Raw genomic sequence first — 22,525 nt, forward strand, 5'->3', positions numbered from 1 at the left:
GGAATGGTTTCTGGGGCTCTGGAGGGACACATAGAGAAATGCATATGAAACTAGAATATAAAGGTAGTGTCTGAAGAAAAAAAAAGTCAGATTCACCTCGATGTAGCCGAATTCTTTTAAAGACAAAATGTGAGCTCCCAGAACTTTTGAAGGTTTAAGTGTTTTCCTTATCTATGAGGTGAGTAGGGCAGTGGGAGGCTGATTCATATTACAGATGAGGAAACTGAGGCATCAAGAAATGAAATGGTTTGCCTGCTCAGGGTCCCAAGGCCAGTAAGTGGCAGAGTTGGGCCTTAAAACCAGGTTGGCTAAGGCCTGGACTTGGCCTCTTCATTCACAGGAATTAGAGTCAGAGGGGCCCTGAGAGGTCCTTCAATCTAGCCCCTTCGTTTTACTGAGGAGAACACAGGCCTAGAGACGTTAACTGATCTTTCCTTTCTTTTGTGGTTCAGTCATGGCCCACTGAAACCCCATTTGGGCTTTTCTTGGCAAAGATGCTGGAGCGGTTTGCCCTTTCCTTCTTCAGCTTATTTTACAGATGAGGAAACTGAGGCAGACGAGGTGAAGTGACTTACCCAGAGTCAGATAGCTAGTAAGTGTCTGAGGCTGGATTTGAACTCAGGTTTTCCTGACTCCAGGCCTGGTGTGCTATTCACTGAACCACCTAGCTGCACTTTCCTTGCTTGTACAGGGAGTGATATGTAAAAACCAGGGCTTAATCCCTGATTCTTAGACTTTAAATCCAGTGGGCTTTCTACTGCCTCAGGCAATAAGCAGCTCTGTGATCATGGGCAAATCACCTGGCACTTCAGAGCAGAAGTTTCCTCATCTATACAATGGGGATAATCATATTTGGCCTATTTGCCATACCAGGCCATTATGAGTTAAGCACTTTATTAACCTTAAAGGCAGAGTGGTTCAGTGGAAAGAAGCCTGTATGTGGAATCAGAGCATGTGGGTTCAAATCTTGAGTCTGTTATTTGTTACCTGACCGATCTTCTCTCACCTTCATAGAGGTCATAGATTTGGAGCTGGAATATACCTGAGGTCAACCCTCTCATTTTACAGGGGACGAAACTGAGGCCCAGCGGGGTTAAGGGTCACATAGATAAGTAAGTATTTTGGGCAAGCTAGTTTTCCTCTCTTGGTCTCAGTTTACTCAGCTGTCAAATAAAGGGACTGAAGTCAATGTTTTCTGTAGGGGTCCCTTCTGGATCTAAATCTGTGGTCCTAAATTGGAGTTATTACTAGTCACACCAAACCATGCTGCCTTTGAAGGCATCAGACCCTGGACTGTCTGGCTTGTGGTAAGCAGTCCTTTGGGGCAAAGATTTCCCAAGGACACAGAGATTTTAATGATGGTTATTCCCCACCTCAAGCCGAGGAGGGAGCAAAGCAAAAGCATTATTATCTCCCTCTGCCTTCAGCCTGATGAAATGAACAACCTTCCCCCGGAGCTGCCATTATTAATTCTTTGTGGGTCAATGTCCAGTGCCAGTGACCTCCATGATGTGAGGACAGTTTGTGGAGGTGACTCAGAGGGCGGTTGGCACTAAGACGATGCCAAGAGCCATAAACCCTATTCAATGGGGACCCCTGTTAAATTCTGGGAAAGTCACCCAGGGTTGGTTTCAAGTTCACCTTTGCACTCTATTTAAAAAAAATGTTTGCTAAGTAACTGAACAGTATAAGCAAGTTGGAGGGAGGCGCCCTGCTCAGAAAGAATTACCCCTTTGAAGGTTCGGAAACCCAGGTGTATGCAAGCAACTTTTACTCATTAATATCATTCTTATCAACTAACTAAAGCAAGTCTACCTGGCAACACTTTCTTAGCCTAATTTGAGTTAGGCCACCTACGGGGTGCCACAGCCTCCAGCCCTGGAGCTGGAATCAGAAAGACTGAGCTCAAATTCAGCCTTAGACACTTACTAGCTGCATGACCCTGGGCAAGGCACGTCACCGCTGTCGGCCTCAGGTTCCTCATCGGTAAAATGGAAGTAACAATGCACCTAGCTCCCTCGATCAAATGAGATAATATATATAAAGTGCTTTGTAAACCTTAAAGTACTATATAAATGCTAGCTAATTATGATAATGATCTGGAGGCCTTTCATCATCACGGTTGCTTTCTCTGGATAAGCTCTAGCTGGTCAATGTCCTTCATAAAATGTGGCATCTAAACCTAACACAGTGTGGGGCTGACAATAACAGGAAGGAAGGGAGGGAGGAAAAAAGGAAGGAGGGAAGGAAAGGAGGGAAGAGAGGGAGGGAAGGAAGAAGGAAGGTAGGAAGGAAGGAGGGAAGGAAGGTGGGAAGGAAGGAAGGAAGGAAGGTGGGAAGGAAGGAAGGAAGAGAGGGAGAGGGGGAAGGAGGAAGGGAGGAAGAAAGAAAGGAAGGAAGGAAGGGAAGGAGGGAAGGAGGAAGGAAGGAAGGAAGGAAGGAATGAAGGAAGGAAGGGAGGGAGGGAGGGAGAGAGAAAACAAGCATTTATTAAGTGCCTACTATGTGCCAGGCCCTGTGCTAAACACTTTACAAATATCTCATTTGATCCCTACAATCACCCCCTGGAGGCTGGCAACCCTGTAGAAATGGGAGCTTGTAGGCCAGGCCTGTTATTTGATTTATGTCAAGAAATCCCAGTGTGGAAACTCCCTCCACCATGCGGTGGTCAGTGCCTAATCTGGACCTTAGACTTCTTGGGTTGGCGTGGCCTCCGAGAGATTAACCAATTTGCCCAAGATTGTTATTGTTAGTGTTATTGGTCTCCTCAGGGCCCACCATAGAAGACCCCTGACAAATCTTTGTTGAATGCTTTGCCAGGTAAGTGACTCATTTAAGGTCCCACAGACAATCAGTAAAGGTAGAGATGGGGCTCCCTGCTCCAGTGGGGCCATCGTGCATCCTGGCCACTGTGCAGACAGAGGCACTTTGAATAGATCAGGGAAAGGGGACAGTTCCCAGAGGGTTTCCTCACATTCATACCAGTTTTGCTCATTCAAGTTGAAGCCCAGTTTTTTATGTAAAACATTTAAAAATAAACCCTTGGAACCTGGGGTAAAGTTTGCTGGGAGAAGGGACCTTTTAGAGGCCGTACAGCTGAGGTCATTTACAAATCTTCTCTTTTTTGTCCCGGGTCCATGAGGCAGCTGATCCTGGGGAGACGGGGTGGTGGTTGGGGTGGGATGGGGAATAGATCCCCAGCTGGCCTTGGAGCCCTCGGCTTCCTAAACATCGTTTCATCAGGCTGACCTGCTGCTAGGGTGTAATTTATTTTCTAAGTGAAGCCCCTGGCTAAGGTGGCTGAAGAGGAGACAAAAACAACTGGTCTCTGATGAAGGGATTTTTATTGACTCCTTTCTCTAGGAAGATAGACCCTGGTCCCCTCCCCCAAGCGGAATAGAATTAGAGGTTTGAGCTGGAAGGGGCCATTTAGTCACAGACCAGAGATTTAGAGCTAGAAGGGACTCCAGAGACCACTGAGTCCAAGCCTCCTTTGATTTACAAATGAAGAAACTGAGGCCCAGAGTGGTTAAGTCACCACTGACTTCCTTATTTAACAGGAGAGGAAACTGAGCTGAGCCTGTCTTCTCCTTTGTAAACAAAACAAAACATAATGATGCCTACTTTCTCTACCTCACCCTCTATAGATGAAGAGGTCTGTGGAACCCCAAGGGGTCCATGAATTGATTTCTGGGGATTCATGAACTTGAAAGGGAAAATTGCACTTTTTTTAAACCAACCTTTGGTTTCCTTTGTAATCCTATTTATTTTATTTCATGCATTTAAAAATATTATCCACAGGCTTCAACAGCCTCCCAAAGGGTTTCATGACACAAAAAAGGTTAAGAAGCTGTGGGTGGGTGGGAACAAAGAGTTGGAAGGTATCTCAGAGGTCACCTGATCCAAACCCCTTGTCTGAGAGAGGAGGGAACTAGGACCTGGACAGGTTAGATCCAAGGTCCAATCTAGATCCAATCTTTAGGGAGCATCAAGGGTAGGTTTTGAACCCATGTCCTCTGACTTCAGAGTCAGTGCTCTTTCCACTGTGCCATACTGTTGGGATGGAATGTGTGAAAACGCTCTGGAAGCTAGAAAGAGCTATATAATATGTGCTGTTGTCATTTCTATAAGATTTCAGTGCAGTCCTGGAGAGCTTTAAAAAGTGAATCAATTGTAAGTAGGTATTAAAGGAAAGAAAGAAAGGAAGGAAGAAAGGAAGGAAGGAAGAAAGAACCAAAGAAAGAAAGGAAGGAAGGAAGGAAGATAGAAAGGAAGGAAGGAAAGAAAGAAGAAAGGAAGGAAGAAAAGAAGGAAGGGAGGGAGGAAGGGAAGGAGGAAAGGAAAGAAAGAAAAGGAGGGAGAAAGAAAGAGAAAGAGAAGAAGGGAGGGAGAAAGAAGAAGGAAGAAGAAAAAAAGGAAGGAAAAGGGAAAGAAAGAGGGAAATAAGAAAAAAGATAAAGAAAAAGAGGGGGAAAGAAAGGGAAAGAGAGAGGGAGGGAGGGAGGAAGGAAGAAAGGAAGGAAGGAAGGGAGGAGGAGAGAGAGAAAAAAGCAAAAGAAAGAAGAGAAGAAAGAGAAAAGGAAAGAAAGAAAAGAATCAGAGAGTGAGAGAGAAAGAGACAGAGACACAAAGAGACAGAGAGAGCTTCACCCAAGCTTTTACAGCTAGTAAGTGGCAGCTCTGGGAATCTCTCCCAGATCTTTTGACTCGAAATCCTTGGCTCTTTCCACTGCTGGATAGAGTCTGTACCAGAAAGCTTTTCTTTTTTAATTATTTAAAACATTTTTAGATGTATTTTTTATTCTGAATTTGAAAAACATGAAATAAAATGAGCATTTCCAAATTCACAGCAGAATAGAAAAAAAAAGGAATTGTATGTGAAACTAGACATCTCTGTTATGTACAACTTACTTTTAAAAAAAGATAATAAATTCAGCACAGGATGTTCAAAGCTGTCCTGCTTGTTGGTGATTCTGTCTGTCAGTCTCCATGTTCTTTTCTGTGGATTTTTAAAAGGATGCTTTATTGACCCTCCTTTCCCTTTGATGTTCAGTTCCCAACCTCCTGTCTCCCTCTACCCACTTCCTAAATTAGAAAAAAAGAAAGGCCAGGACTTGTAACAACTCATTTTGTAACTCATCTTTATGGGTTCGAATCCAGCCTCAGACACTTACCAGTTGTGTAACCCTGGGTAAATCACTTCACTTTGTTTATCTCAGCTTCCTCATCGGTCAAATGAACTGGAAAAGGAAATGGCAAACCACTTCAAGTATCTTTGCCAAGAAAACCCCTAATGGGGTCATGAAGAGTCAGACATGACTGAAATGACTCCCAAGGTCTCTTCCAATGCTGAGATTCTATGACACATTAATCATATTAGGACAATTTTAGCTCCCAGATAAACATGCAAATAATAATTCATTAAAATAACAATAGCTCATGTTTCTGCTTAGCTTTCAGGTTTATGAAGTGCTTTATCTGGTTTCTTAGTGGAACCTCATAACAACCCACTGTAACAAGTGCTCTATTTTTTGGCCTGTCTCAGTAATTTCAGTGGAGTAGAAGAGCCTCTCCCTAACAGTGCAGATCAGCAATTGCTCTACTAAGCATCTGAGGTGGCATTTGAACTCAGCCACTTTGACTGCACAGCAATGCTCTTTCCATTGTGTCCCACCAGGCCTCCTGGCTTCTGTGTAGCAGGGATTTCTCTTTACCAGCTTCTAGCAGCAAACCATAAATACCATTGTCAGGCAAGAAAGGCACTTTCAACTGGAGAAAAATAAAAGTGGGACAGGGCTCACGAGAGGGAGAAAAGAATACAAGAAGACATGGAAATCTGGGGCCAGGAATGGCCAACAAAACTTGCTGTGCCAGTAGCTAGGGAAGATAAGACTAGAACAATGAAGAGACCTTTCCCACGGTCTCATTGGGCCATTTTGCTTGGGTGCATGGAGCCTGATTTGGCAGAGAATTTCTGAGCCTTCCAGGCCTCAGCAAGGGGGCGGTGGTGTCAAGTGCCCTCTGAGGTCCTCTCCAAGTCAGAGGCTGAGGGAAGAAAAACCACCTACCAAACATAAAATAGCCTTTTCAGCCAGAATCAGCAGCAGTAAAAGAGAAGAAAGCAATGGAAAACAACTACACTGTCTCTGCTCCAGTAAATATACATTTTTCAAACTGTAGAATACAGATACACAGATATCATCGCCACCCCTGCTTGCTTTCCCCTGCTAGGCTTGCATGGAGACCTAATCTTTGTTCTAGCACATGGCTTGCTACAACAATCTGTCTGGCCTTGCAAACATTTGTTTCTCCTCAGTGTAGACAAGTTAGATAGCCACACCAAGGGAATGTGGGAGTCTTCTACAAGGACAATGCTAATTTATTGGGGGGAGAGAGGGACACCTGTGCAGATCTCCCATAAGTGGGAGACTCTGCCAAGTTTTAGTCTGGGAATTATAGGCTGACCTTGAATAGTCTCACAGCCTCCCCACCCCCCAGTTTCTTTTTAAATGGAGTTCTCTAAGGCTCAGAGAGATTAGGTGACTTGCCTTTGGTGACAATGAACACTATGGATTCCTCATGGCAAGACCAGCACTCTGTAAATTCCTTGACATTATACACACACACACACACACACACACATACATATATACACATATATACACATACTTATATATAAATATACCCATATATGTATGTATACATACACACATACATATATATACACATATATTATAGATACTATTCTCTATCTCTCCTCTCTTTTTCTTCCCATCTTCCCTCTCTCTCTCTCCCTCTTTCTCTTCCTTCCTTCCTCCTTCCTTCCCTCTTTTCCTTCCCTGTTTCCCTCCTTTCCTCCCTCCTTTCCTTCCTCCCTTCCTTCCACCTCCAGGATCTGCCTTGAACATAGTCTAAGCTTAATAAATGTTTATTGAATCAAATTGCCTTAACTAATAGGGAACTGTGTGGGAGAATATGGAATTAGATGCTAAATTGACTGTCACAAACCTTAAATGCCAAAAGAATTCAGAATAGAGAGAGTTTAAGGGTTGGCATGTCCAGTGAGAAGGCTTCCTGGTGATTGTAGGACTTAAAGAATAATAGGTTCCAAGCAGGGGTTCTTATTCTTTCTTTGAGTCGAGGACCCTCTCTGACAGTTTAGTGAAGCCTATGGGTTCCAACGTATTATGGTCTACCACATAATGGAAAGAGATGTTGAATTTCATAACGAGGTTGGTGAAGGTTTCATTCTGAAGGCTAGTGAAAATGAAGATATAATTTTTCCCCCCAATCCAACTTGACAGATCTTCTAAAATATTGGTCAGTGCTACCCCCACTCCCAGCCCAGGTTAAGAACTCCTTAAATCAGAGCTTGAAGGAACCCTATGAGGTCATTTGGTTTAACACCTTTATTATACAAATAAGGAAACTGTGGCCCAGGGTGACGAAATCACTTGGCCAAGGTAGGAAGCATCAGAGGCATAATCTGAACTCCAGCCTTTGGACTACAGAGCCAGGGGCACTTCTACTGTATGTACCCTGCTGTTCTGGCCTTTGCTGGGTCAGAATTATAGAAGAGGATGGGTGTGAATGAGGAGGGTTAAGGTAATGAGGGAGATAGGTAAGTGACAAGTGTTCTGAGGCCAGTGAGAACATTGGATAGGAGGGAAACAGGAAGAAATGGAACCAGGACAGGCAAAGTCCTCGAGGCTTTGGCTCAGGGGCTCAAATGTAAAAGGGGTACCACTTGTTGGGGGACGATGGGTGACTCAAAGACCCGTTGGTAAAAATAGCCAGACTCCCAATCTTTGTCCATCTGTTTCCAAATCATTTGCTTCTTGAGGGTGTGACTTCCTCCTAATTGGCCCTCACTTCTGCTCTTAGCACCTTATAGCTTTCCTTATTCATATCTTACTCGCTGGAGAGGAGAACCATCTAAGGTGTGAAAACTATTTGCTTAGTAAGGCTCTTTTGGTTTTAGCTCTCTATAGCCCTCTGCAAAGCTTTCTGCAGAAGAAAGTTTTCCTTCCAACTCCTGGAATCAGACACTTGAATAAACAATTAACACACATTTATTAAGCTCTTGCTGTATGCCTGGCACCGGGCCAGATAATGGGAATACATGATTTAAAAAAAAACAGTCCTTGCTCTCTAAAGTTTCTCGTTCAGTCATTTTTAGTTGTGCCTGACTTTCTGTGACCCCATTTGAGGTTTTCTTGGCAAGGATACTGGAGGGGTTTGCCATCTCCTTCTCCAGCTCATTTTGCAGATGAGGAAACTGAGACAAACAGAATTAAGTGACTTGCCCAAGGTCACCCAGCTAGTAAGTGTCTGAGACCAGATTTGATCTCAGGAAGAGAGTCTTCCTGACTTCCTTGCATGGCCCTCTATCCTCTGCACCACCTAACTGCCTGACTACTTAATACAGAACTCAATAAATGTTTGTTGAATTGAATTAAATTGAAGTGCTGGGTCAGTGGGGGTTCAGGACAATGTGGTGTAGTAGATAAGCAAATGGTGGAATCTGGAAGATTTCGTTTCAAATTCTTGTGGAAGAAAGCCCCTTCCCCTACTCTGAGTCTCAGGTACCTAATCTGTAAGAAAAAAAAAAAGAGGCCTCAGACACTGACTAGCTCAGGGATCCTGGCCAAGTCATATAATCTCTTTACGCCTCAGTTTCCTCATCTGTATAGTGGGGATAACAATATCCTCTATCTCCCAGACATATGGTAGGGCTCAAATGAGACAACACATGTATAGCACTTCCCAAATCTTAAAATGCTATGTAAATGCTATTTTTATTATTGCTATTAATAGTAACAATACCTATAGTACCTTCCTCAAAGGGCTGTTGTGAGGCTTGAGTGAGATAGTATGAGTAAAATGCTCTATAAACACTAAAAAGTCATCAAAACATAGAGTGTTAGAAGATGTTCTCTGGCCTTCAAGAAGGAGATGACATACACAAGAAAGAGCAATTCACTGTAGCAGACTGTACATGAGATAGAAGCCAGATAACATCCTCCAGGGCTGCAGGATGGCAAGCCCACCTTTGTCTGGGAGTGGCCCCTCTGCTAGTCACTAAGCCACTCTCTTTTTCAGTTTCCTCATCTGCAAAATGGGGATAATGGTACCGACCTCACAGGGTTGTCGGTGAGGACCAGAGAATAATTCGTGGAAAGAGCTTTGGAAACCTTAATGTTCTCTATAAATGTTTACTACTACTACTACTATTGTTACGATTACTACTGCTACTACTACTACTACTATTGTTACTATTACTACTGCTACTACTACTACTACTACTACTACTACTACTACTGCTATTACTACTACGATTACTACTGCTACTACTACTGCTGCTGCTGCTGCTGCTGCTGCTACTACTGCTATTACTACTACTACTACTGCTACTACTACTACTGCTACTGCTACTACTACTACTACTGCTATTACTACTACTACTACTGCTACTACTACTACTGCTATTACTACTACTACTACTACTGCTATTACTACTACTACTACTACTACAGCTGCTGCTGCTGCTGCTACTACTACTACTGCTACTGCTACTACTACTACTACTACTGCTATTACTACTACTACTACTGCTACTACTACTACTACTACTGCTATTACTACTACTACTACTGCTACTACTACTGCTGCTGCTGCTGCTATTACTACTACTACTACTACTGCTGCTGCTGCTGCTACTACTACTACTGCTACTACTACTACTACTACTACTGCTACTACTACTACTTTATCTTGTTCTCATCTTTTTCCAATGAGGTTCAGGTAGAAAAGATCCTGGGCCAGGCACTAAGGCAACAAGTATTTATTAAACAAATTCGATAATATTTGTAAAATGCTTAGCACCTTGCCTGGCACATAGTAGGTGTTTAATAAATGCTTGTCCCCTTCTCCTTTTCTCCTATGTACCCATACTAAGTGCCAGGAATAATGTGTTATTGTTCGAATTGTTTTTCAGTTGTATCAGACTCTCCGAGACCCCATTTGGGGTTTTCTTGGCAAAGGTACTGGAAAGATTTGCCATTTCCTTCTCCAGCTCATTTTACAGATGAGGAAACTGAGGCAAACAGGGTAAAGTGACTTACCCAGAGTCACATAGCTAGTGAGTGTCTGAGAGTGGATTTGAACTCAGGAAGATGAATATTCCTGACTCCAGGCCTGGCATTCTCTCCACTGCTCCATCTAGCTGTCCACCAGGCATACAAATACAAGCAAAAAGAGAGATGGTTCCTTCCCTCAAGGAGTTTACCTTCTAATGAAAAAAGTCAACATAAAGGAGAGCTGAAAGGGGAGGAGGGAGGGGCATGGTATCCAGAAGTAGAAAACAGGACCAGGAGGGGAATGAAGGCTGGCCTGTCTAGACCTCTCCCCAAATGGATGCCCTGGGAAGAATAAGTGAGGGCCAGTAGAAGTGAAACTTGAACAACGGTTTACACAGAAGAAAAAATCAAACATTAAATTATCACTTGCAAAAATGCGCAGCCTACCCAGCAATAGAGAAATCCACAGTGTTACTCCAACTTTAAGGAAGTATAATCCATTATCAAAAGAGCAACAATAAATCCAGTGAATAAAGGCTGTCACTGGAGGAGCTATGTGCATAAAGACACTTTCAGGAGATACTATGAAAGTTGTTTGTTCCCTGTAACTTGGAGATTATAAATATTTGGGATGAGAAAATTGATTTTCATACATTCAACTAGGTTGTGCAATGAATAGAATGCTGGACTTGGGGTCAGGAAAACCTGAGTTCAGATCTGACCTCAGATAGCTTACTAGCTCTGTGACTCTGGGCAAGTAATTTAACCTCTGTCTCAATTTCCTCATCTGTAAAATGGGAATAAAAATATCACTTACTTCCCAGGGTTGTTGTGAGGATCCAATGTAAAGTGCTTAGTACAGTGCCTGGCACATAGTAGGTACTATACAGATGTTAGCTATCATTACTGAAAAGCTGTTAAGCTTTTATGAATTAATGTTGTTTATTATTATTTGTCATTTTCATGAAGGAGATGATATTTGAAGATGAGTAATATTTGGATGGGGTGGGGTAGAGAGGGTGTGCTAGCTGAGAAGGAGATTGTGTAACAGAAGGTAAGTGAAGGGGAGCCCTATGAGATACAGTAATCGAAAGGTGGGTAGGCTTGTACCAGATTTTGGTGAACCCTGAATGCCCCAAAGGAATATGACCAGATGACCCATTTCCTACATTGTTGATAGCCTGTTTTCTGAATATGTTTTTCATATGCCTGTTTGGAGAAAAGAAGACTGATGCTTGAATCTCTGAGCTCATTAAAGGGTTTGTGGAGAAACAAGGAAGTAGAAGCCCCAGCTAGGCAGTGGTATTTTGTAGGGAAGGGTCTGATGGCAAATGGTTTCTTAACTATATGAACTGGGACAACAAGTACGGAGAGCCAGGATCTCTTCCCAGAGCCCTTGAGCACATTGGCCAAGGTTGTGCCCAAGTCTTCCTCTTTGCTTTCATGGACCATTGGGAAGCTGGGGCTAGGAGTTCTATGGCCAGTGGCTGCACCTGGGGCTGACCCGTCTTGCACGGGTCATTCATTGTCTTTGGAGGAGGGGCTGGCATCAGAGACTCTGATGTGCTGGTATGTGCCCAGCACCAGTCTGTGCTTGTGAAACATTGGCAGCCCAGGTGTCCAATTAGTTAGAACTCCTGCCCTCACGTGGGTAGTTTCCTGGCTTCAGCCTCCCCCAGAAAAGGTAGCCTGGAAGGCAGGGAGTTAAGAGGCAGGGACAGGTTGAGGGCTGCTGCCTGACTCTAGAAGGATGAGGTCATTGGAATGTGTCAGCTCTGGAAGGCCCCTGCTCCAACACCTCCCCTTGCTCATGTAGAGAAAGACTCTGGAGAAAAGGAAATAGGGGATGTATCACAGACACCCTGGGGCTTGCTGGCAAAAGGGGAGAAGACATAGGCTTCTGGGCCGTCAAGGCTGGTATGGGTGAGATAGAGGAAGGTCATAGGATCATGGGACTGAAAACTTGAAAAAACCTGAGGAGAGAGTCCCGTACCAATGGGCTTTGGGAAAGACTTTCTTTTTTGTGTCATGGACCCATCTGGCTCTGGTGAAGCCTACAGACCCCTTCTTAAGAAATACATCAAATAAAATACAAAGGATTACAAAGAAAACTTTGTTATTTTGAAATTTTTGAAATTTGAAATTTGTATTTTAAAATAGTTATCTAAATATTTTTTTAAAAAACAAATTCATGGGCACCCAGGTTAACAACCCATGATCTAATACCAACCCCTCTTTAACAGAGAGGAATCACTACAGCCTCTGTGAGGGTCAGAGAGGAGAAGGAATTTGTTCAGTGAGGTCGTCCAGGCAGGATGTGGCAGAGCCAAGACTCAGACCTAGGCTGTTGAACTCCCAAACCAGTGGTCTTTCCATTATATATGATCCAGGCTGCCTCCATTTTATACTAGATAGAACAAAGACACACCAGTTGGGCTGTCCTTGCCCTCAGAGGCCCTAGAAAGGCAGCAACTGTGTATGCTTTCTGGGAGTCAGGATAGGTGGAAGATGCAAAAAGGGTGAATTTCAGCTGATGTCAGGAAGAACTCCCTAATAATTAGAAATAATTAAAGCTAATTAAAAGAAGAATGGACTGGGAAGGGGGGGGAGAGAGAGAGACAGAGAGAGACAGAGACAGCCGAAGAAGAAGAAGAAGAAGAAGAAGAAGAAGAATGAGGAGGAGAAGGAGGAGGTGGAGGAGGAGAGATAGAGAAGAGGAGAGAGAGGTATGACAGAAAAATTAAGTGGATAGAGATAGTGTCTAGAGCAAGAGATAGAGAGATAAAGTGGATAGATACAACATGAAATAGAGTACATAGGTAGATGGAGAGAGATGGATGGATAAATGGATAGATAGGTAATAGAGCAAGAGGTAGGTTGGCTGTTATACTTGTGCTGGAAGAGGACCAAAATGACATCACTGTGTTGGGATCCAGGACTGTGGCTAATCAGACTGGGTTCTACCACAGGTTGGGCACAAATAGTCCATGTGAACCTTTGGGGTAGATTCTCTAAATTTGCATCTTACATTTCTTTTGAGCTACTGCAATGCTGCTTTGCTCATAGAGCACAGCATCTTTTTTGATGTGGGTATGCCATGCTGAGTAGTCTTGTGCCAGTATCTCCCATGTCTCACAACAAATGCCAAAGTTCTTCAGAAAGACTTTGAGACTGTCCTTGTATTACTTCATCTGACCTCTGTATGAGTGCATGTCTTGTATGAGTTCTCCATAAAATAGTCTTTTAGGAAAACATATGTTTAGCATTTGAATAATGTGGCCAACCCATCAGAGTTGTTCTCTCTGCAGTAGAGTATGAATGCTTGGAAGTTCAGCTGCTAAGTTCAGGTAGGTGGATAGATGAGAGAGAGAGAGAGAGAGAGAGAGAGAGAGAGAGAGATAAAGAAAGATGGATGGATAGATAACAGAGATATAGGTACATATAAGATAGAGTGGATAGCTAAAGAGAGATGGATGCGTAGAGTGGATAAGTAGAAAGATGGATAGACAGAATGGATATATAGATAACAGAGAGATAGGCAGGTATAAGATAGCTATAGAGAGTGCATAGTTAGAAATGGATGGATAGAATAGATAGAGCACTTATTAAGCACTTTCTGTATGCGAAGGGCTATGTTAAACACTGAGGATACAAAAATAAACAAGCAAGACCATCCCTGCCCTCAAGAAGCTTCTGTTCTAATATGGGAAGACAATGCATTGGGGGGGTCTGCTGTAGCCAGTTTGAACCAAGGACAGGTGGTTAAATTTTCAAGAAATTGGCAAAGGCTACATATCAGAGCTTGATTTATTCTTTTGTTGATTGTCTAGACTTAAGAAAATTATGGAAAGAATGTTAATAGGGCAGATTAAACTTAAAAGCATCTTGTCCTGGAGAGCCAGTTGTTAAACATTTCTCAGCACACCCCGCCAGGGTTGCTGGCAAGGGGGTGGGAGTCCACTTCTTGGGGAGGTTTGTAGAACCAATTTTGTTTCAGGGTGGAACCAGAAGAGCCTACTAGGTCTCTTCCAATTCTGAGATTCGGTAACTGTAAAGAAACCTGGAATATTTGGGCCGCAGGAGAGAAGACTTGAGGGAGAGAGGAGGATGAAATCCCGGTCTTCAAGGACCTGGAAGTACCTCTTTGGGAAAGGAGATTCCACTTGTCTTCCTTGGCCCCTGAGGGCATGCAGCTGAGAACCCTGGATCGAAGTTGTGGATTTGGGCTGAAAAGAGAGAACTTTTCTAAGAATTTACAGCCACCCTAAAGGGGAAGAGGCTGTTTCAGGAGGCTGTTGCTCCCTATTGCCAGAGGCTGTTTGGAACGTTGTCCCGGGGGTTCTTGTTTCGGTACACAGTGGACTAGTGGCCTGTGAGGTCCCCTCCAGCTCTGAAATTACCTTTGTGACTCTGGATTATATGTGACTGGACCTCAGTTTCTCCTCTGCAAAATAAGAGGGCCAGAGTAGATGCCTCCTAAAGACCCCTTGGCTCTCCATTTTCTGCTTTCAAAGAGAGGACTGAAGGCATGGACCTTCTCTCCCAAGCCACCGATGATACCTAGAGAAATAACTTCTTCCTTTGGAGTACATGGTTTTGCTCTTTTTCTGGGAGGGACACTCTGAGGCCATTCAATCCAACCCCCTTCTTTTATAGATGAACAAATCGAGGATCAGAAAGGTTAAGAAGCTTGTCCAGCAGCTAAGTGTCCGAGGCAGAATTTGAACTTGGGTCTTCGTGACTCTAAGATCCAGAGCTCCATCTTGATGATGATGGAGCTCTGGAATTAAGAGTCAGGAAGACCTAGCTGGGGCTGGAATTCTCAGTCCCTAGCCTTACGCCCTCAAAACAATTTAATTCACAAAATATTTATTAATAGCTTATTACATGCAGGCAGTGGGAGTGGATAGAGGAGTGGCCTCTGAGAGTCAGAAAGTCCCGGCTTCTGCAGAAGCAGTATTTGAACCTAGAATCCAGACTCCAGACCATGGATCTAGCCTTGTGATTCTGTTTTTCTTAAACCCTCTACTAAAGCTCTCGGATGCTTTATCGTGGGTTAGGAGTGACTCTCGAAGAGGCTAATCTGGGAGTTTGTTTTGCTTGATTACATGTTTGTAACAGCTTGGTTTTTCTTCTCTTCTCCACGGGTGAGAGAAGAGAAGGTAGGAGGGAGAGAATTTGGAACTGAAAATAAAACTGAATTTTAGAAATTTAAAAATTAAAAAAGAAATGGCCTCGGGCTCCTTGGAGGTCAGTGCCAATGGGGTGTGTACACTTGCACTAGATACTAAGTACTTCTTGTACTAAGTTGGAAAGGCTCTGAGTATGGGTCCAGCTGCCTCCATGGTCTCTTCTGGCACGTGAAGCTCTTTGCAATTTGGTGCCGTCTCCTTTTCCAAGGTTTTTGCACATCCCAGCCAAAGTGGCCTGTTTGCTGTTCCCCATCCATCCATCCATGGGCAAGGGGGGTGTCCCATATCCCACAATGTCAGTTAATGTAATTAAGACCCTCCATACATGATTGACTTTATCAGGAGAGCTCATCTCTTTAGTTGATTCAATAGAATTATTTAGGAATTTAGTAATTTACACCTAGCTCAAGTCTTTGATTTTATATCACAATCAAAGAGCCACTTTCACCCAGAAAAGATATCAGCTTAAAACATCATATCAGTTATATTAATTGGGGTTGAGAAGGGTGAGATGCCCCTACTATGCCTTTGTACAGACTGTGCCTCATGCCTGGACTGCCCTCCCTTTTCACCAATACCTCTTGGAATCCCTTGCTGCCTTCAAGGTTCAACTTAAGTGGCATCTCTGTTGTTGTTTTTGTTTGTCCTTCATTTTTGAAGAGGACCAATGACATCATAGGGTAACATCTTGACTTGTGCATGGATTGGACTTAAGTGAGGCCAGGTAGGTGGTGCCATAGTGCACAAACCACTGGGATCCAATCAGGAAGACTCACCTTCATGAGTTCAAATCTAGCCTCAGACACTTACTAGCTACGTGACCCTGGGTGAGTCACTTCACCCTCCTTGTCTTCCTTTCCTCACCTGTAAAATGAGCTGGAGAAGGAAATGGCAAACCTTCCAGTATCTCTGCCAAGAAAACCCCAAATGGGGTCATGAAGAGTAGGACACAACTGAAAAAACAGCCCAACAACAGCAGAGGATAACTTGGGTGACCTGGGTTTGAATCTCGCCTCATACACTTCATAGCTGGGAAAATCACCTAATCTCTCTGGGTCTCAGTTTCCCTCATTTGTAAAATAAAGGGGGTTGGTTTATCTTGCAGCTCTGAATACATGATTCTATTTTCCATGAACAGTAACGGAAAAGACAGGAAGACTACTTGTCATGGCCCTGCCTTGGTATTTACCCAGGGAGTCCAGTAAACCTTACCCTGACAGACCCAAGACTGAATTAGCAGCTTGAATCAGGTCCCTCTCCTCTCTGTCCCCTACCCCCCAGCCTTCATCTTAGTCTTATTCCTCCCTCTGAGTCTTTGCCCATGCTGTTCCCACCACTGGGAGTGCCATCCCTCTTCTCTCTGGCTCTGGATTTCATGTCACTAGGAACTTTGTTTGGGGGGGGTTCTATAGTTTTTCCTCCTTGGTGATATCCCCCTGACTCTTTCTGGGAGGGGGGTAACTAGGGTGCTCTCCTCCGCGTCTACAGCCATAGCATTGAGGGGTGCTATGCTTCACCTTCAGGCATCTGCTGCCACTGAAATTCTGAGCCTCTGTCTGGCCTGCTCTACCAGCCTGGTATGTGGGATATGGGGCACAGCTTGTCTGGGCCTGTCTGTGCTACCCCAAGCCTTCCCAGGCATATTCTCCACAATAGGAGCATTGTCACAGGAAGAAGGGGCCATGGCGTGAGCCAAGAAACCCTTTCCTGGGAGTTTTAATCCCCTTCTTTGGGTGGGGGACACCCTGTCTATCCCCCACCATACTGCTACACCTTTATGGCCTCATCTCTGACATGGTCAGTTACCAGAATGGCCACATTGCCCTGAATGTATGGTTTCTTTCCTCCATCAAACCTACACTCCCAAGACCTGAAGCCGCTTATGAAGAGAATCTGACTTTTTCTTTCCAGCCTGAGATACAGAGGCTGTTGAATTGGGGCAGGGGTGTTCCACTTATGAGTAGGGCTGGTTCTTATCAGACAAATACAGTAGCCTGGCAAGTTTGTCCTTGACAACACTGTTTGTTTTCTGCCCTCTTTCAACCTTGGGCTAGCTGCCCACGTAGTCCATTGTGGGCCAGGGCTAAATAATGCCAAATTAAATTACACTGTCTGGAGTCACACAGCTAGGAAGTGATAGTTACATTAGCTGGTCCTCCAGCTTCTGCATTCTAGGATTCAAAGGCCCTAGGATTCTAAGATTTGCAGATACTAAAATTCTAGGATGGTAGTGTACTATGATGCTAGGATTCTGGGGTCCTAAGATTCCATAGTTTTAGCTCTGACATATACTGGGTGTGAGACCGAGTACAAATTACTTCTAGAGTTTTTCAGTGTTCTAGGAAACTCTTCAAGACTATAAGTTTTGTAAAAAGTGCCAACTGGCTTTGGTAGAGGGAATTTTCTCATAGGGGAATTCCTTATATTAATGAAATCACAGGATGAGTCCCTGTTCTTATCCCTATGAGTCTAGGATTCCAGGATGCCAAGGTTGTTGGATACTGAGATCTTGGGATCTTAAGGTTCTAAAATTTTATGAGTCTTGTGTTCTAAGATGCAAAGATGATAGAATTCTGTGGTTCTGAGCGTCAATAATTTTAAAATTCCAGGACACTATAATTCTAGGATTCTAAGACACTGGGATTTTAAGATTCTAGAATTCTAAGAGTCTCATCCTAAGACTTCTGATGTACATTTCTATAGTTCAGGGGTTCAGTAATTCTGAGGTTCTAAACTTATTTTGTTCTAGTGTAGCCTCCCCTCTGTGATATTCTCTTTCTTGGCACCTGCCCTTTCTGCTTCAGTCTCCAAAAGGAGGCTACTACTACCTCCATGGCTCTAGGATAAACTTATTGGGTTGTACTCCTATTACTATAGCTCATGAGCCCCCACTAATAGCGCTTCCTACTAACAATCAGCCAGTTGACATAATTAGCTTTTAGCAAAAGCATTTACTAAGATGTCATGTAAGAATAGTAGATACAAAAGGTCTCCCCATAAACCTGGTGCATACTTTTCAATAACTGTACACAGAAATCATGAAAAGAGTGGGCATGAACTCTCAAATTATTAGTGAGACACAGATAGGATATGTGTGTGGCAAAGGTAACTTAAGAATACTGAAAGCCCTTTCCCTCTTTGCAGAGCCCTCATGGTTCCCAAGATCTCTTCCTCTCCATATCCTGACTTTTAATTGCTGGGATCACACTTGTTGAAGCTGCTTCCTCACTTGGGTAACTATTCTCTATATCTATATTTGTCTGGAGTGTATATCTCTACTCTCCACTAGATGTAGTGTCTCTTTCTGGCCCAATAGTTCCCCTTTGTAGCTTTGTAGAACAATATGTATATGTGGGGGGCAGAAGGGGATCTTTTCCACAGGGGACTCCAAGGTTGTAAAGTCTTAGAACTCTTAAACTGCTGGATATGGTACCTCCTCCTTTGCTGCCAAACACTAGAGACAAATCCCTTCTCCACCCAGGGTCTCATTCCACAACTGTTCCTAGTCTTCAAGTAACTGTTGGTATGGTGGATAGAGTATTGCTCCTGGAGATGGTAAAACTTGAGTTCAAATCCAGCCTCAGATATTTAGTAGCTGTGTGACCCTACGCAAGTCATTTAACTTCTGTTTGCCTCAGTTTCTTCAACTGTAAAATCAGGATAATAATAGAACCTACCTCAAAGGGTTGTTGTAGAGATCAAATGAGATAATATTTGTAAAAAGCACTCACCACAATGCCTGGCACATGTTCACATTCAGTCATTTCAGTAGTATCTGGCTCTTTGTGACCCCATTTGGGGTTTTCTTGGTAGAGATGGTTTGCCATTTCCTTCTCCACATAGTAGGTGCTTAGTCCTTCCCTCACTTGACTGTCTTGAATCCTCAGGACTTATCTATTTAAATCTGTTAGAAATGTGACTAGTTTGTTTTCTCAGTCAATTGACTCAGTTAGAGAGGTTTTTGAGCCTCATAAAGGGATCAGGGTGTAGACACATTTTCCTTTTATTTTAAAACCTCATCATGCATGACCACATCAACTGAGCTGAGGTGGAGGGGTGTTGGTGAATCACATCCCCTCTCCCTTTACACTAGCATTATAAGATTATGGAGTTCTAAAAAAGCACGTATCCTAGGATTCTGGGATTCTAGGATCCTAAGATTCTTGGATTGTGAAATGAGAGTCTTTCAGGATTCCAGCCTTCTTTCTAGGATTTTAAGTCTAGTATTTCAGAATAAGGATAATAGCAGATATTTATATAATGCTTTAAACCCTCATGTTGCTCAATACCCATTATCTCAATTGAACCTTTACCATCCTGGGAGCTAGGAGCTCCAGGTGTTATTATAGAAAGCATGGGATAGCAGGTCTGGAATCAGAGAGCTGGGTGTACATCCTCTATCTGCTGCACGTGACGTTGGGCAAGTAACTTCACCTCTCCAGACCTTGATTTCCTCATTTGTAAAATGTGGGATTAGATTAGAAGGAATAAGGTTTCTTCCAGCTCTAAATATATGATCCTGTGACCCCCATTTTGTACCTAGGCAATTAATTCCCAGGGCAGATGAGTGGCCTGCCCATGGACACACAGGCAGGATTTGAACCCAGATTTTCTTGCCTCGAGATCTCCCCTCTCAAGGATAAGGGAAGGTTGACAAGGATTCTAGGACATAACTACTAAAATGTTGAACTGAAAGGATAAAATTCTAAGGTTCTCTGAATACTATCAATGGAAGCTTGTACAGGGGAAGGGACCTCTGCTTTTCTCCTTTCTGGCCTCGGGGCCTCCATGGGGATGCCAGAGGAGGGTGGGGTCTGGGGCTGAGGGCTACATTTCCTGGGCCCTCCTATTTGCCCAGAGGCCCAGAGGGGGAGGAAGGGAGGGACATTTGGAAGTGCAAGCTGTGGCTTGTGGTCCTTGCCTCTAGAAGATTGGGGAGGGAGCAGAGCTCCAGATATCAGGAAACCAAGGGATAGAACAGAGGGGAGGAGAACTCAGCCTATGTTTGAAGAGGGTGGGGGAAAGAGTCCTACGGACCAGGGATAGGAGAGAACAGCTGCTCCTAGAAGCTGCCATCATCCTGCCTCAACCCCATCCCCACTTCCCAAGGCAGTTTGGGGACCCAAATCCTATAATGTAAGACTTTATATTTCTTGCTGGCCCCAGTCTGGGGCAGGCTTAATATTAGGTCCAGGCTTCCTCATTCTGGACAGTTTGGCCAAACCTCTTTTCTTCTTCGGCCTTCCTCCTGACCATCCTCCTGTTAAAGACCTTAGCTTGAAAAGCAAGGTCTCCCACACTGCATCTGGGGCCATCTCCAGCCGTCCTGATCTATGTCTGGCCACTGGACCAGATAGCTGCAGATGAGAAAGTGAGGCTGGTGACTTTGCACAGCCCTCCCTCACTCAAATCCAATTCACTTGCAAGTCATGGCATCACCTCCCTGATGTCATGGTCCTCTTTGAGAAACAAAGGACAAGCAGCAGCAATGCTAAAAAACAAACAAGCAAAGAAAAAAAAAAAACTTCTACTACAGGGGTGGGGAACCTGTGGATGCACTTGAGGACCTAGAGGGCCACATGTGACCTCGAGGCCACAGGATCCCCAGCCTTGCTCTATTACTTAAAACCACTTTCCATCAGGAAGCTCACAGTCTGATTGGAGAGATAAGATATGCACAAATAAGGGGGAAAAGGTAGAACATATAAGACAATTTCTGTTCTCTATTAAGTGAATGACCAAGTCAGTGGTCCAGGAGCTCCTAGGAGGGAGAGGCTGGTGGGACATTAGGGAAGGCTGCCTGGAGGAGTGGGGCTTAGATCTGGGCTTGGGGGAGTGGGCGTGGTTTCAGCAGTTGGAGAGAGGTCTTGATAGGGGGGAAATAGTCTGATTTTGCCTCTTGTCCTGAAATACAGGGAGAAGGTCCTGGAGCCAAATGAGGCCTCAGTGACGCACTGGAAAAGAGGACTAGATTTAGAGTCAGAGGACCTGGGTTTGGTCACTGACTGTGTCAGTCATTTATAATATAATCATTTATTAAGTGCCTACTGTGTGCCAGGCACTGCATCAAGCCCTGGGGATACAAAGAAAGGATAAAACATGGTCCTTGCTTTCATAATCTAATGGGAGAGACAACATGAAAATAACTATGTGCAAATGAGTTATATGCAGGGGGACGAGAAGGAAGCCTCTAGCTGCGGGACCTTAGACAAACTCCTTAACCCTCTCTGAGCTTTAGTCTGAAAAATGAAGGGGGTTAGACTAGGTGCCTTCTAAGATCCTTTACAATTCTAAAGTAATGATTCTCTATGTGAGATTCAGGGTGGGGTGGGGGACACAGCTAGGATAGAGAAGAGAGAGCCCCAGGCCTATAGTCAGGAAGACCCGAGTTCAAATCCAGCCTCAGAAACTTACTAGCTGTATGACCCTGAGCAAGCCATTTTACCCTTTTTGCCTCAGTTTCCTCATCTGTAAAATGAGCTGGAGAAAGAGATGGCAAACCACTCTAGTATCTTTGCCAAGAAAACCCCAAATGAAGTCAGAGGAAGTCAGATACGACTAAAACGACTGAACAATAACAACAAAAAAAACCAAAACTTCAAGGAGTTTTACCTCAAGAAAGTTTACATTTTTCAGGAGGTAAGAGATCTCAACCAGGATTCCAGAGGATCGATGATTTAGCACATCACCCATGTTCTGATGGAGAAGTGCTGGACTCATGGTGCAGAATGAAACACATACTCTTTTGGACATGGCCAATACAGAACTTTGTTTTACTTAATTATGAATATTTGTTACAAAGTTTTATTTTGATTTTTAATCTCAATGAAGGGAGAGTAAGGAGAGAAAATAAATGCTTGTTAATTTAAAAAAAGGCATCCTGCCTCTATCCTGTGCTGTACTTTTTCTTTCCACCTGAAAGAGAAAAAAAATAGCATCTTGTTAACCATCCACACTTCCAGCTGCCTAGACGTTTCACCAGTTCCAGCTCCCAAATCCAAGAGGTGTATGTTTCCCAGGAGTATATTTGAAGTGAAGGATGTGCTGTCATGTGTGCAACAAGTCACTTTACCACTCCAGGCCTCAGTTTCCTCTTCTGTAAAAGAAGGGGGTTGGTCTCTGAGGTCCCTTACAGCTCCAGATTTGTGATGAGGAGGAGACCAATGGGGTCAAACTACAAATAGAAAAGGGGGCCACTAAATCATACTTACAGATCCTTGTACTTAGAGAAAACTACATCACAGTATTATCTAT

At 43.8% G+C, this 22,525-nt stretch overlaps 1 protein-coding gene and 1 long non-coding RNA gene across 3 annotated transcripts in view; one reads left to right on the forward strand and one right to left on the reverse strand.

Annotated features, from left to right (window-relative positions):
- The window catches only part of PLCH2 (phospholipase C eta 2), a 336,561-nt gene that overhangs the window by 16,884 nt on the left and 297,152 nt on the right, over nucleotides 1-22,525 (forward strand). Inside the window, exon 2 of one of the 2 annotated variants that reach the window (XM_027855536.1) lies at nucleotides 18,416-18,504. The exons of the other annotated variant lie outside the window; for it this stretch is intronic. The gene's annotated coding sequence lies outside the window, so the exon portion shown is untranslated. The remainder of the gene's footprint in view (nucleotides 1-18,415; nucleotides 18,505-22,525) is intronic. 2 annotated transcript variants of the gene reach the window in all.
- LOC114038278 overlaps nucleotides 22,102-22,525 on the reverse strand; it is a 32,609-nt gene continuing 32,185 nt past the window's right edge. Inside the window, exon 3 of the long non-coding RNA XR_003568556.1 lies at nucleotides 22,102-22,186. This is a non-coding gene — a long non-coding RNA (uncharacterized LOC114038278). The remainder of the gene's footprint in view (nucleotides 22,187-22,525) is intronic.

The sequence above is a fragment of the Vombatus ursinus genome, unplaced genomic scaffold, assembly GCF_900497805.2.
Source record: "Vombatus ursinus unplaced genomic scaffold, bare-nosed wombat genome assembly UNPS02010822.1, whole genome shotgun sequence".
NCBI lineage: Eukaryota > Metazoa > Chordata > Mammalia > Diprotodontia > Vombatidae > Vombatus > Vombatus ursinus.